The sequence below is a fragment of the Cucurbita pepo genome, chromosome 11 (assembly GCF_057944985.1).
Source record: "Cucurbita pepo subsp. pepo isolate OVF chromosome 11, ASM5794498v1, whole genome shotgun sequence".
NCBI lineage: Eukaryota > Viridiplantae > Streptophyta > Magnoliopsida > Cucurbitales > Cucurbitaceae > Cucurbita > Cucurbita pepo.
This window is the reverse complement of record NC_141808.1, coordinates 13936519-13952464: the sequence shown is the minus strand read 5'-3', so window position 1 is coordinate 13952464 and position 15946 is coordinate 13936519. Positions and strand designations below refer to the sequence as shown.

The 15946-nt window shown below is 39.6% G+C and overlaps 1 pseudogene; it reads right to left on the bottom strand.

Annotated features, from left to right (window-relative positions):
- Positions 1 to 208: 208 nt before the first annotated feature.
- LOC147790393 (uncharacterized) lies at positions 209 to 4688 on the bottom strand (annotated as a pseudogene).
- Positions 4689 to 15946: the final 11258 nt, after the last annotated feature.

The following is a 15946-nucleotide window of genomic DNA, read 5'->3' as shown; positions in this document are numbered from 1 at the left end:
AAAAACTGACAGGTGGGAAGATGAGTAAAGTAGTGAAGAATTATCAAAACTTTAAAACAATTAACAGAGAAGCATTGATGGAGGAGAGAAAATGATGAATAAATAATCCTCGTCTCTAACCCCGTTTAACTAACATGGAGAAATCTCTCCGCTCTCTCCCTCATTCCCTATTTGAACAGAGATTTCTCCCTCATCATGGACATCTCGATTACCCATACTGAATATAAGCGAAACCATTTAGATATTCATACCTATACTGACCTTCAAAAATTTTGAGATAACTTTGGGAGGATAGCATTCCTCTTTTACTATCTTCAACGGTAAAAGTCTTCAACCGAGAAGCCAATCCCCGGATATTCAAATGAAGATTTCCACTAGAGTGATTTAAAGCTTTTCTCCCTTCGTATCTCCCGAAATCATGATTATTTTTAAATTTATCACATATAGCTTTGCCGAGTGTAGTCTCTGCCATGCCATCCATTCCACGAATCCTTGTAACACCATCAGCGGTTAGGAAAGTTTGAAACTTGTATTTTAAGAATCAACTTCAACTGCTAAATTCACTACATGCAACATTGCATTGCAATATGATATGGTGGAGACTTCTTGAGCGAAGGATTTGATAACATCCCTATGCCATTATCAACATCATACATAACAAAATAATATATATGAAAAGAAGCATAATTTACTCAAAACAACACAAGAAACCAATAGCTCCCTCACCGGCTTGACAATTCCTCTGAGTCATCAAAATCTGTATATATTACCCCTGGCCCCTTAACATCATTTTCGGATATCCCATGGACCTCAGTGAGATGGACACCACAACTTCTTATAGTTATATTATCCTCACGATGTTTCACAACTTCAAACCAGACTATAACACTATTCCAATCATTCGCCACTAAGGAGCTACTAAATGTTGGAGAAGAAGTTGTTACTAACCACCTATGTTGATGATGGAAATTTGGTCATAAAAGAATTTTGGATTAGCGGATGAATATGTTACATGAAATTAAGGCTTCCCCTTGATATGAATCTCCATCCACTCTAAATTTAACATAGGTAGTCATGTTCTTTCTATATGAAATTAAGGCTTCCCTTTGATATGAATCTCCATCCACTCTAAATTTAACATAGGTAACCAACGATTCACAACCACTGACATCCATTTTTTTCATATGCTGAGAAAGGTTTAGAATTTGTCGAAGAAACTTACAATTCCTCAAGGACATAAACTTATAAAGACATGAGGGTAGAGTACAAATTTGTTTCTAGGCAAGACTATACTATTTAATAAAGGGTTAGCCTCACATAAAATTTTCTAAGAAATCTATGTCGAGTATGGAATCTCCAACAAAGTCAACAGGAAAACACAGGGTTTTTGGGTAAGTTTCCATGATTTGAAAAAGAGCATAATATGGATGTGTGAGTCCAAGGGAAGCATTTCAAATCTAGAACACCCACCAAGACGAAGTTCTAGAAGATTCCTTAACAAATAAATTGTACTAGGAACGTAGATGAGGTTTGTGCAACCTTCAAGGTTTAATTTTACGAGCCCAGTAAAATTTTTAATTGATGAAGGTAGTTCCTTTATGCCGGTATAATCCAAATGCAAGAACACTAACGATTTCATGTTTTCAATAATTTTTGGAAACATTTCGAATTTAGTGCATTGTATGAGGTTCAAAGTATAAGACTATTAAAAGATCCCATAAATTCATAATCACTTTGCAGTTTTCAAGATACAAATTTTTAAGAAACAAGTAGAAAGTTAGAAATCTCTTCAAGCTTCTTGGAATGAGCGAAATTCAAATATTTAAGAGAATTGAGTGTAAGGTAGCTTAGAAGTCTTTCAAGGTTAGAATATTTTTCAAGGTTCAAAGGTAACAAGTTCATTGAGATACAAGCTTTCAAGGTTTAATACTGCATACCATTTTTTTAGACTTGATGATCTACCCTTAAATTTTTATAATAGTTTTTATTTATTTCTTTATTTTACATACGTCTCAATGCTTATTGCAAGATTGTCTCCTTCCCCAACAGACCTCATAACAATAGAGATGTATTCTTTTGTTTATAAACCCATCATCATTTCCTAAATTAGCCAATGTGGGACTCACTCCCAACAATCCTCAACATCACCAACAACCCATACAAAGATTTTTTTCAATCTACATACCAAATGTTGGGTGTACAACTACTCGAAAACCAACTAGTTGCATCATATATATTTCTTCTTTCAAATCTCCATACAAGAAATAGTTTTTACATCGAGTTGTGCAAACTCAAGATTAATTGAGCAACCAAAGCTAATAAAATTCGAAAAGATAGAGATAATCGAATTCTTGAAAATATGATTTTCAAGAACAAATAAGCAAGCTTGCAATGAGAAATTTATCTTCAATAATTGATGGTGAGTGCGAATATGTCTAGTGGTTGATGAGGTTAAGTTTTGTACAATGAATAAAATATCAAAAGTATTTTACTTGAGATAAGATGGAAATGTCTACTCACCTTTGTTTTGTTTTTTCTTCTTGAATTTATTTTTAAAGGGTTTGTTTGCTCTTTGTTCTTGTTCTTGGCTCGTTCATAATAGCTTCTCTACATGTTTCATATATTGAACAACAAAGTCTCCATTTTCTACATGGTTCATACATTTCCAACTAGGTTCTCCTTTAATATCATCTTCTTTTATATCCACCCTTACAAATCTATCAAATCTGTAAAGAATATGTTGCTTGTGATATTACTTCCTATTTCACGACCTAAGACCATTTCAAAACTTCACCGTCATGCACCTGGAGAAATTAAGTCACGATCTTAATGGAATACTGGCTTTCACTATGTCATTATCTCCGTGAAATATTGGCTTTCGCTATGTCATTATCACATATGGATTTAACAAATTTTAATGACAAAAAAGTATAAGAAAAATTTTATAATATTTTATTGATACTTCTTTTATACTAGGATGGAAATGATGAATCATCCTTGTTTTGTTTGTTCTTCTTGAATGAATTTTTTTTTTATTATTTTTTTAAAGAGTTTGCTTGGTCAATGTTCTTAGCTTATCCATAAAAACTTCTCTCAAACAAGAATCATAGAAATTTGTTTATTAGAGGATAAATTATATGCTTTTAAGGCATATGATTTAGTTACATAAGTATAATCAAATGGATTTTTTATATTTAATTATAGTTATAAATATCTTGGGAATGGATTTACATCAATTAATTATCTTTATAAACTTTTCCACGGGAATGACATTCATTATCAATTAATTTTAACTAATTAATTTGTGTTGTTGGAGTTTATAATGAGTTGTAAACTCACAAAAACTGATTATATTTACTTGTGTGAGTAGACAAAACAATGACTTTAAAGGAATGATTTGTAAATTTCTACAACACCAACATTCATTCCTCTTTGGTGCAAATCACCAAAATTATACTAAGCACAAGATATATCCAACTTAAGAACCTGTAACTTCGGGAGAAGGGGTGCCTCCTCATAAAGGGAGGTCGCAGTGTATCTATAAAACGGGAAAGATAATCCAATTTTTCCCATCTATTATCATTATAGATATACAAGCACAAGATATGTCCAAATTGGGTAGTGTGTTAAAATATGATTGTCAACCTAATAATGGTATGAATCAATTGGACAATAATTTAGATATTTTAAGAATAAAGTTAATAAGATTTAGGAATAAAGTATTCTAGTAAAAAAATTTAGGTATTTTATCAATAAATTATCTGGCCTCATCTTACCCTCCACCCTAGTTTTAATCACAAATAAATCTTGAACAATTCAAAAAAATCTTAATCAGTCTAGAAAAGGAAATGGAAATGGAAAGTGCAATATTATTTCAAAAATGTCTTATAATCTAAACTTAAATGATAATAATTAAAAACAAAGCATAGGCATTATAAAACAAAAAGATTTGTTGATAAAAAGGTAAACACTTAAATTTTTTGACAACTAATTAAGCCTTATAGAAACAATCAATAATATCACTCAAAAGAATGAAGTAACGTAATAACACAAGAAACCAACCAATAAAGTTGGTAAGGATGTAATTTCATTTATCGGACTTGGCAATTCCACGGGTCAATTATCCCTAACCATCCAACATCGTTTTCTATCTCATCGACATCTTTAGTAACATGGACACCACAATTTTTTATAGTTACATTAACCACAAAGAATTCCAAAACATCAAACCATACTATAACATGATTCCAGTCATTTGTCACCAAAGAAGTACTAAAATTTGAAGAAGTAGTTGATATTAACAACATATAAATTCATTAATGATGAAAATTCTCTCTTACAAGAACGTTGGAGTTGATCACCGTAGCATATGTTAAAGGAAATTATGGTCTGCCCCAGATATGGTTGCTTTTCCATTTCGTCCACTTTGAACAAAGCATAGGTAGTCAAAGTTCTTTCCATGTTGAGATAGTATCGAAATCTAACCTTCACTGGATTTAATATAGTTCGATAGTTGAACCTTTTTAGAATTTCTCCATTGATTAGAAGAAATGTCTATAAATACCTGTAATGACCTATAAAGCATATGAATAGTACCGATTCAAAGAAGAGAAATGAAATGGGAAGAGACAAACCTGATTGATCTTGATTGGACTTCTACTCAACAATCCACAACCAGTGGCATCCATTTCTTGGAAACGCTGAGGAAAGTTTTGAATTTCTCGACTCGGGATACCATAACGGCGTAAAGTTATGGGCACATGAAGGTGGACTAGAGGATATGTTTTCCGACAACATTCGATTAGAGAATTTGTTCTCCGACAAGAGTAGACCAAATGAGAAAGGGGCGACACCACACATGTTCATAAAATCAGCATTTGATATTTTGCAATTTTCAAGCTCGAAAATTGTGAACTCGACAAAGTGTCAATGATTTGGGGAAGAGCATACTGGGTCGTTGGTTGGGTCCCATTTATTGGGTAACATTTCAATTCCAGAACACCCATTAAGACGAAGATGACGAAGATTCGGTAGCAAATAAATGGTACCAGGGAGGGAGATGAGGTTTGTGCAACCTTCATGGTCTAACACACCGAGATCACTAAGTTATCCAATTGTTGAAGGTAGCTCCTTTGTGGCCGTAAAATCCAAATCCAAAATCCTTAAAGATTTCATGTTTTCGGATATTTTTAGAAACTTTTCTAAGCTTAGAACACCTAGATATTCAATATTAGCAATCTTAGGTTTTTCATGTTTGTATTGTGAAAAATCTGTAGATATTCCGTAGATATTCAATATTAGTGAAAAATCTTGCATTTTGAATCATTAGCAATCTTAGGTTTTTCATGTTTCTAAAAGCTCGAGAATCAACATCCAACCTTGTGGGTTTAGGTAACTCCAACTTTATAGCTTTAATTGCATCGGTTCCCTACAAACTCATAGTTTAGTAATTCAACATTACTATCGACTTACTTTGACAAACATTTTCGATCACGAAGTATAGCAAACAAGTAAATTAAAGAAAGTTTGGGTAAGTGCTACTCACTGAATTATCATTGAACACCTTTAAAACATCTTGTACCAACCACAACCTACCGCTTTTTTCAGGATCAGAAAATTCTCCCTTGACTATTTTTTTACCCGTCACAACTTATTTCAAGAAGATATTGATGTCTTTGTTCAAAGAGTTTTCAAATTCATCTAATATACTTGTCCATTCTCCTTGGTCGTTCTAGTACAAAGGAAAGAATCCAAAACAACAAGAGCCAATGAATGACCTTTTACAATAACTTGTAGCAAGTTTTGAAACGTCTAGGTATGTACTTGGTGGATGACTTTTCTTAAAAGCGAGTGAACTTAAGTTTAAGGGCATCATTGTGATTCATTCTTTGAATACGATACTTTTCATCAAATTTGTGGATAAAAGTAAATGACGGTTTCTTGTTGTCACAATGATTATACTACCAGCGTCAAACCAATCATGTCTACCAACCAATGCTTCTAACTGCTCAAGCTTATCCACATCATCTAGAACTATAAGAACTTTATTTGAACGCAGTCTATTCCTTACCATGTTGATTCCTTTATCAAGATTTTCAACCTTCAAAATTTCCTTTAAGATCTCATGGATCTAGTGTTCCTCAAGTTGAACAAGGCAATTGAATTGCTTTGAAGCTTCCTTAACATTTGATAGAAAGCAACATTCAAATTGGAGAGAAATTTTTTGTATAAAGTTTTGGCCAAAGTGGTTCCCATCCCATATATCCATGAGTGGTTGAGTCTATAATATTATTCATATTTTTTATTAGTTTTGGAGTCATCTAACAATTTTTTATAAGATACATTATCAGAATCGAGAAGAATCACAACAAAGATTTATATCACATTAGCCATGAAATCAATCAACTATATTAACCAAAAATGTATATTTCTTTATAAAATAATTTAATTTTTCAAGACCAAATATAAAAGATTTTTGTTTTTTTGTAGGAGAATCCAATTTAGAAAAGCTAATCCATGGAATCGGCGGGACAGCTTCTACACTTGAAATGTCCCGCCAAACGTGGAAATCTCAAGCTAATTGTGCTCTTCAATGGCAAACATGCATCCATATTTCCCATCTTGATCTTCCCTCTCAACTCCCCAGCTATTTCACGACACACCTGATTCACGGCGTTCACAAAATTCTTTACTATCACAAAAAGCCCTAACGGATTTTCTCTATCCCCCGTTTCATAGTACTCATTTGTCTTCTTCAATTCATCCAACACTCTTTTTTGTTCTCTTCTTGCTATCTCAACTTCTTCGGTTGCGGATTTCACAAATTCTAACATCTTTCTCTTGTATTCACCACCGCCTTCAATCGATAGAAGGTTTTGTATCTCTGAGATTTTGCTTAATAGATTAGGGCAAGTGATAGTGAAGGTTTCGTAGTCGATTGTGGACGCTTTCTTGACGTTAGAGAGCTCTAAGGTGAGTGATTCCATAGCTGATAATCCAAGTATTATGTATTCGATTTCTATTTCCTTTTCCGATTTGAGATTCTTTGAAATTGTGTTTGAGAATTGTTTTTTCCTTCGAATTTTATGACTTCTTTGACAATGAAATGAAGCAATGTGGTTTTTCTATGTGTGCTTTTTACATCTGAAAGTCTTAAGAGTAAATTGAGATGGAAAGCTTTTGCATTACCTCTCGTTGTTCCTGAATTCAATCGGTTTCCAACTTTGAGAGTTGCTTCCAAGAGTTTAGTAAATAACCCTTTACTCATTGATGGAGGTTGAGGAGGAGTTGGCAGCAATGGCAATACTCGTGAACTAGAGAGAGACCGGTCACGAACTTTGATTGAAGAAATTTGATGGAGCAAAGGAGTTTGTTGTACAATCTGAGGGATGGTTGATGATCCATCTCTTGCAAAACCCATTTCTTCATCTTCTTCATTGTTCTTCTTCCAATACATCACATCCAGACCATCTTCTTCAACAATCAATCCATTAAGCTTTCCTTCCAATCTTGTAAATTCTTGAGATTCTACTTGATGTTCCTTGAGTTTTGCAAGAATGCGTCTTCCAATGTAAAAGAGGAGACCCAGAGAAAGCAGAAGGGTAGCCGCTACAGTAGAAACCGCCACCGCTATAATGGTGCCTTTCGTCATCCTCTTCGGTTCTTGAAGTGGTGGATGTTGGATTTCGATAATCGACAGGGAAATCCTTTCTTTTCGGTGAGAGGAAATGGTCGACATGAGGTTGTTGGAAGAAAAATAAAATGGGTAAAATAACAGAGAGAAGGTCTCAAAGTTTGACTGCTCTTCAAAATCAGGTTGTTAAATCTTGTGAACCGATTTCCTATTTAAATATAACCTATCCTCTAAAAATGGGTGGAGAGTGGCCAACTGAATCTGTGTCACTTCCTATAAAATTGTCGTCTAAGAATTCGCTAATCCATTCGACGTGTTTGTCAAATGGTCAAACGGAGAATTAAATGTAAACGTGTGAATCTAAATAAGGAAAAACAAAGGTTTTATCTAACAACAATCTCCTCCTAAAACCTGTGTTATATCTGCCTTATTTCGTCGTTTGAACTCCGTTTTGAGCCCTATGGCTCGGTGTCCCTGGCGGCATGTCCTCCAGACTCCACGCCTTATTTCGTTTCGTTTGAACTCCGTTTTGAGCCCTATGGCTCGGTGTCCCTGGCGGCATGTCCTCCAGACTCCATGTCTTGTTCGGCCGCCTCTTCTTCGAGTTGGTGCGCCGCCAGTCCAGGTGGTTCACCTCTCCCTAATAGGTCTTCCATCTTCCGGTACCTGGTCGAGAGGTTGACCGGTTGCTGCCTTATTTCGTCGTTTGAACTCCGTTTTGAGCCCTATGGCTCGGTGTCCCTGGCGGCATGTCCTCCAGACTCCACGCCTTATTTCGTTTCGTTTGAACTCCGTTTTGAGCCCTATGGCTCGGTGTCCCTGGCGGGGTCTTCCATCTTCCGGTACCTGGTCGAGAGGTTGACCGGTTGCTCGGTGTCCCTGGCGGCATGTCCTCCAAACTCCACGTCTTGTTCGACCGCCTCTTCTTCGAGTTGGCGCGCCGCCAGTCCAGGTGATTCACCTCTTCCTAATAGGTCTTCCATCTTCCGGTACCTGGCCGAGAAGTTGACTGGTTGCTCTATCTCTAGCTTTAAGATGTAAAGGCAGTTTGCCGTGCACCGAACTTGCGTGAGCAACCGTCGTCGATCATCGCGGATCCTAAGTAGCCCGCGTTTGATGGAAATGTGGCAGCCGGCCTTATACCTGTGTTATATCTGCCTTATTTCGTCGTTTGAACTCCGTTTTGAGCCCTATGGCTCGGTGTCCCTGGCGGCATGTCCTCCAGACTCCACGCCTTATTTCGTTTCGTTTGAACTCCGTTTTGAGCCCTATGGCTCGGTGTCCCTGGCGGCATGTCCTCCAGACTCCATGTCTTGTTCGGCCGCCTCTTCTTCGAGTTGGTGCGCCGCCAGTCCAGGTGGTTCACCTCTCCCTAATAGGTCTTCCATCTTCCGGTACCTGGTCGAGAGGTTGACCGGTTGCTGCCTTATTTCGTCGTTTGAACTCCGTTTTGAGCCCTATGGCTCGGTGTCCCTGGCGGCATGTCCTCCAGACTCCACGCCTTATTTCGTTTCGTTTGAACTCCGTTTTGAGCCCTATGGCTCGGTGTCCCTGGCGGGGTCTTCCATCTTCCGGTACCTGGTCGAGAGGTTGACCGGTTGCTCGGTGTCCCTGGCGGCATGTCCTCCAAACTCCACGTCTTGTTCGACCGCCTCTTCTTCGAGTTGGCGCGCCGCCAGTCCAGGTGATTCACCTCTTCCTAATAGGTCTTCCATCTTCCGGTACCTGGCCGAGAAGTTGACTGGTTGCTCTATCTCTAGCTTTAAGATGTAAAGGCAGTTTGCCGTGCACCGAACTTGCGTGAGCAACCGTCGTCGATCATCGCGGATCCTAAGTAGCCCGCGTTTGATGGAAATGTGGCAGCCGGCCTTATACCTGTGTTATATCTGGCCTTATTTCGTCGTTTGAACTCCGTTTTGAGCCCTATGGCTCGGTGTCCCTGGCGGCATGTCCTCCAGACTCCACGCCTTATTTCGTTTCGTTTGAACTCCGTTTTGAGCCCTATGGCTCGGTGTCCCTGGCGGCATGTCCTCCAGACTCCATGTCTTGTTCGGCCGCCTCTTCTTCGAGTTGGTGCGCCGCCAGTCCAGGTGGTCCACCTCTCCCTAATAGGTCTTCCATCTTCCGGTACCTGGTCGAGAGGTTGACCGGTTGCTGCCTTATTTCGTCGTTTGAACTCCGTTTTGAGCCCTATGGCTCGGTGTCCCTGGCGGCATGTCCTCCAGACTCCACGCCTTATTTCGTTTCGTTTGAACTCTCCGTTTTGAGCCCTATGGCTCGGTGTCCCTGGCGGGGTCTTCCATCTTCCGGTACCTGGTCGAGAGGTTGACCGGTTGCTCGGTGTCCCTGGCGGCATGTCCTCCAAACTCCACGTCTTGTTCGACCGCCTCTTCTTCGAGTTGGCGCGCCGCCAGTCCAGGTGATTCACCTCTTCCTAATAGGTCTTCCATCTTCCGGTACCTGGCCGAGAAGTTGACTGGTTGCTCTATCTCTAGCTTTAAGATGTAAAGGCAGTTTGCCGTGCACCGAACTTGCGTGAGCAACCGTCGTCGATCATCGCGGATCCTAAGTAGCCCGCGTTTGATGGAAATGTGGCAGCCGGCCTTATACCTGTGTTATATCTGGCCTTATTTCGTCGTTTGAACTCCGTTTTGAGCCCTATGGCTCGGTGTCCCTGGCGGCATGTCCTCCAGACTCCACGCCTTATTTCGTTTCGTTTGAACTCCGTTTTGAGCCCTATGGCTCGGTGTCCCTGGCGGCATGTCCTCCAGACTCCACTCCATGTCTTGTTCGGCCGCCTCTTCTTCGAGTTGGTGCGCCGCCAGTCCAGGTGGTCCACCTCTCCCTAATAGGTCTTCCATCTTCCGGTACCTGGTCGAGAGGTTGACCGGTTGCTGCCTTATTTCGTCGTTTGAACTCCGTTTTGAGCCCTATGGCTCGGTGTCCCTGGCGGGGTCTTCCATCTTCCGGTACCTGGTCGAGAGGTTGACCGGTTGCTCGGTGTCCCTGGCGGCATGTCCTCCAAACTCCACGTCTTGTTCTACCGCCTCTTCTTCGAGTTGGCGCGCCGCCAGTCCAGGTGATTCACCTCTTCCTAATAGGTCTTCCATCTTCCGGTACCTGGCCGAGAAGTTGACTGGTTGCTCTATCTCTAGCTTTAAGATGTAAAGGCAGTTTGCCGTGCACCGAACTTGCGTGAGCAACCGTCGTCGATCATCGCGGATCCTAAGTAGCCCGCGTTTGATGGAAATGTGGCAGCCGGCCTTATCGAGTTGACCCAGGCTCACAATATTAGCCTTGAGTCTCGGGATGAAGTAGACGCCGGTCAGCTTGTGATGATTGCCTCCCTTGCCGACGAATAGGATGGTGCCGTGCCCTTCGATCTCGACGACGGAGCCGTCGCCGAATTTCACCGTCCCGTGAATCCCCGAATCAAGCTCGGAGAACGCAGACTTGGCCCCGGTCATATGGTTTGTTGCCCCCGTGTCGAGGACCCATCGCCGGTGCTCTTGCTGCTCGCCTCTTTCACCGATTTGAGCGAGCACTCGCTCCTCCTTCAGTCGAATTGGCTCCCCAGCCGGTGCATTTGTTATGCACAGTTGGAGCTCTTCCTCGGGTTCGACTCTCACTGGAGCAGTTATGCCGTCGTCGATTACCTCTGTGGATTTGGGGAGCTCTTCCTCGGGTTCGACGCTCACCGGAGCAGTTATGCAGTCGTCGATTACTAACACCTCGACGCCCGTCATCACGACGTCGGCCTCTTCGTGGTGGTGATGATGGAGATGCCGACACTTGGCGACGGCGTGGAGGAGTGAGCAAGCCTGCTCGGGATGGAGGACCCCACGATGTGCTTATTTTCGCACTTTATATTTTCTTCTACTCGAACCTGAGAACCTGTGTGTTGTTAGGTCGACACTCTAACCACTTGAGCTATTCAACTTGATTGTTGATAGGATGGCTCCTCCGCAATGATATACACCGATGGCTTCAACTTGGCTCTGATACCACTTGTTGGATTTCGATAATCGCCAGGGAAATCCTTCCTTTTCGGTGAGAGGAAATTGTCGACAGGAGGTTGTTGGAAGAAAAATAAAATGCGTAAAATAACAGAGAGAAGGTCTGAAAGTTTGACTGCTCTTCAAAATCAGGTTGTTAAATCTTGTGAACAGATTTCCTATTTAAATATAATCTATCCTAAAAATGGTTGGAGAGTGGCCAACTGAATCTGTGCCACTTCCTATAAAATTGTCGTCTAAGAATTCGCTCATCCATTCGACGTGTTTGTCAAATGGTCAAACGGAGAATTAAATGTAAACGTGTGAATCTAAATAAAGAAAAACAAAGGTTTTATCTAACCAGTGTATGTGGCGGGGCCTTCTCCCGGAGATGGAGAGATTGTGTGTAGTATTATTGATGGTTGGGAAATGGAATGAAAGTGGAAAAGGGTAAGAAGCTTGGTTATTCTGAGGAGAGGAGTGAGCGGAAGAAAGAGGAATGATGGAAATGAGAAAAAGAATGGAGTGGGGAAGAAACAGCCATGGCGAAAGGCTTACAGCCATCAGAGTTTCCCAACAATTCTTGCAGGGAGGAGGAGTTGTTTCTTGTTGTCTTCTTCACTCCATTACAAAACTATTGTTTTTGGCTTCTTCTTTCTTTACCCAACCCTATATTTATGGTAGATTAGGCCATATTTAGCCAATAAAAAATAATCAAAATTCAAATAAAGAATTCATCCGTTTCTTTATAGTCAATTCATGGTTTCTTTATAGTCAACATAGTTATCAAAACCTAAATTAATAATTATAAAAAAAAAAAAAAAAAAAAAAAAAAAAAATCGAGAACATTCTCTTTATTCTTACTTAATAATACTATTAAACTACAAAAGAAAAATAAAATGTTAAATAATTTCTTATTAATAATTTTCAAGTTTTTTTGACCACTACTAAGGAAATGACTTTGTTACGCAAAGCCTGGTGCCTCGAGCTAGAATTCTGCTCGTTTTATCTCATAAGATAGATTTTCTCGAAGAGGAAGCGTTTCGTGCTCAATCACATGGGTAGGGTCTGTACGCTGGATGCCGATCACGATGATGGTCTGGTGGCCAAGTACCAGAGGATGGAAGACCTATTGGGAGGAGGTGAACCACCTGAACTGGCGGCGCGCGAGCTTGAAGAGTCGTATGTCACTTTGTTAGTTGGATTATTAATTTGGATTTTAATATAACACATGTGGAAGCAATTTGGATTTTAGGCACTCTTAGAACATCAATTATAGTAAATAACTAGCATGTTCACGAGTATTAAAACTCAAGATGTTTGAGTACCAACCTTTTGTAGTTCAAATTTCTTTTTCCTCACAAACCGGTTTCGAATCAAATTCCTTTTTCCTCACGAATCGATTTCGAACCACCACTAGTTTCTATGGTTTAGTCCAATATGAGCTAGCAGAGAGACCTAATGGACCTATAGATCATGGGCTCCAACGATCCAAGATTAACCGGTTAAACCCATTAACCTTGTTAACCAACATTCGTTAACTACTAGGACACTCCACTATAGCCTAGTAGTTGCACTCCCCTCACTATAGATATATTTCTGTCCATTTGATATAACCATGATTAGTAAGTCGAACCTTCACAGGTTATTCGTAATTAAAGTTGGGTCAATTTACCGTTTTACCTCTAAAGTTACTTCTTGTTCCTTAAGTCCCACTGATCCTCTAATGAACAATTGATTTGTGGTCCAACTACCAAACCGAATCCCTCTCGGGCGAATGAGAGGGTGGGGCCCTTGTTCAAGACCTGGAGTCAGTACTAAGGGAACAAACTCTCTACTATCCCTAAAAGCGGGTAGGAGTGAATTCTATCTTTGCACTCTATGTCTCCAGCTATTCACCCAGTCTTACCCTTGAAATGGGAGGCTTATTGAGTCGGCGAACTCGGGCCACTCTCACCCATGCAAATCTAAGGATAATTCTAAATAAACAGAGTTCATAGTTAGCTCAGAATTAAGGTCGAGTTACCTAGGTCATCGAGTGAAAAAATCAGCCTCAACAATAAACGGTATTATAAAGTGAGAGTGATTTTCTTCATGGTCCGATCTTATGCAATACTCGTTGCATAGGACGCCCCCACTCATTTTTCCACATGTACAATTTAGTGATCACATTGTTTATATCATATACAAAAGTGGGCCGCATCCATAGTGTCCCCAGGATAAGGTGATTAACCTTATCCCTGTACTATAGATAATTTTGACTATATACTTGAACTTGATCCACTCTTATGTCTCTACATATAGTTCAAGTAATCATACTATAGCTAGAGTATTCTTAGTTTATTGGATTTAGATTAATGATCGTAAAATTCACTTTATTCAATAACAATCTTTACTGAATAAACATCAATAATAACTTTATTGAAAATAGAATATGTTTTTATTTACAAACTATGAGTTTTAGGACATAAAACCCAACAGATGGATGAGTCTATGATGATGTATGAGTTATGATGCATATTGATGTGCGTAATATATATAATTGATGTATGAGTTATGATGCTTGATGATGTGCGGAATATATATAGTTTATGTATGATGTTCTTGATAATATGCACTTTATGGCAATATGATGAGTATGATGAGTATGATGATTGCATGACGTTTGTCTTAATATGTTGATGATTTTCATATTAAGCATGCTATATGATGATGAGTGTCACATTGCATCATGTCGATAGACCGACATTGGACACAACCCTAAGAGCATGAAAATGATATTAATATAAATATCCAACGAGTATGTGTTACTTAATGTAACAATGAGATGAGGCTAGAGGGCTGTGATACAAAGAGATGATAAGATGGGCTTAAAGGGACCTCATGCATATTGTATGTTCATAAGCATATATATACTTCCCCTAAAGATGATGAATGCGGACGCACATAGTATGACGAGCAGGGTGTTCATGGGGAGCATGACACTATGGGGTTCCGCTGACCTCCAGACGTCGCTACAGATTAGCTTAACCAGAGGGTCAAGGGGGTGTGCGAGCGCCCTGGAGATTCACACTCGCACGTGTGGATTGTGAGTAGGGAAGTACTATACATCCAATTTATCCGAGACTGGAGGCCACCCCAGATGAGCTAGAGATAGGTCCTAAAAGCATGATTGCATGTGTTTGTATTAGCATGACTTGTACAGTGGGGTCACTTACTAAGTATTTTTCAAAATACTCAGGCTGTGTGATATATCATTTTTTAGGTAAAGGCAAGGTGCCCATGTACGGATGACGACGGAAAGCATGATTGACTGTGGCACGTGCATAAGGTAGTGTGTGTACAAGGCCCGGGAATGAATTCACCGCCGTATGGCTGACCGGCGATTACTAGCGATTCCGGCTTCATGCAGGCGAGTTGTAGCCTACAATCCGAACTGAGGACGGGTTTTTGGAGTTAGCTCACCCTCGCGGGATCACGACCCTTTGTCCCGGCCATTGTAGCACGTGTGTCGCCCAGGGCATAAGGGGCATGATGACTTGACGTCATCCTCACCTTCCTCCGGCTTATCACCAGCAGTCTGCTCAGGGTTCCAACCTCAACGGTTGGCAACTAAACACGAGGGTTGCGCTGTGACACGTGCATAAGGTAGTTGTATGTTTAAATTCCTAGTCTTAGGTTATAATAGGATGTTTACATTTCCTTATTTAAATTATTTCATTTGTAATTATTTTTGCTTTAATTTAAAATTCTAACGTTATGTTTTGAAACACATAAGATCGACAATGTTTTCTAGCAGTTTGAAGTGTTCTGAATGTTTTTAAATTTGTTGTTATTTATGATGAGCATCTAAGAGTTATACTCCACATTTAAGAGATGAGCATGAGACGTTAGTAGCGACTCTTGTTAGGATAGCTCAACAATGCACACTCGATCAAGATGAACACAAAGAACAGAAGAGAGAAAATTCAATGAGGAATATTGACTAAATGTTTTATTGATGAGAGTACAGGTAAGTACAACAAGAGAGGGAATACTTTGAACGAAGAAGGTAGATTTTGAGATCATTGGTTAATGGGGTATATACAGGGTTTCAATTTACTAAATATAGATTTTAAAGATTTAGCCATCTACCAGATATAATCTACCAAATATATCTCTATCAAATCTTTATCAAATATTTACCATATATATTTCTATGAGATTTTTACTAAATATCTACCAAATATATTTCTACCGGCACCAGGGCTCATATCCCAACAATCTCCCACTTGGAGACGGATCTAAGTCAACCAAAAATTTCATTCTCAAATATATT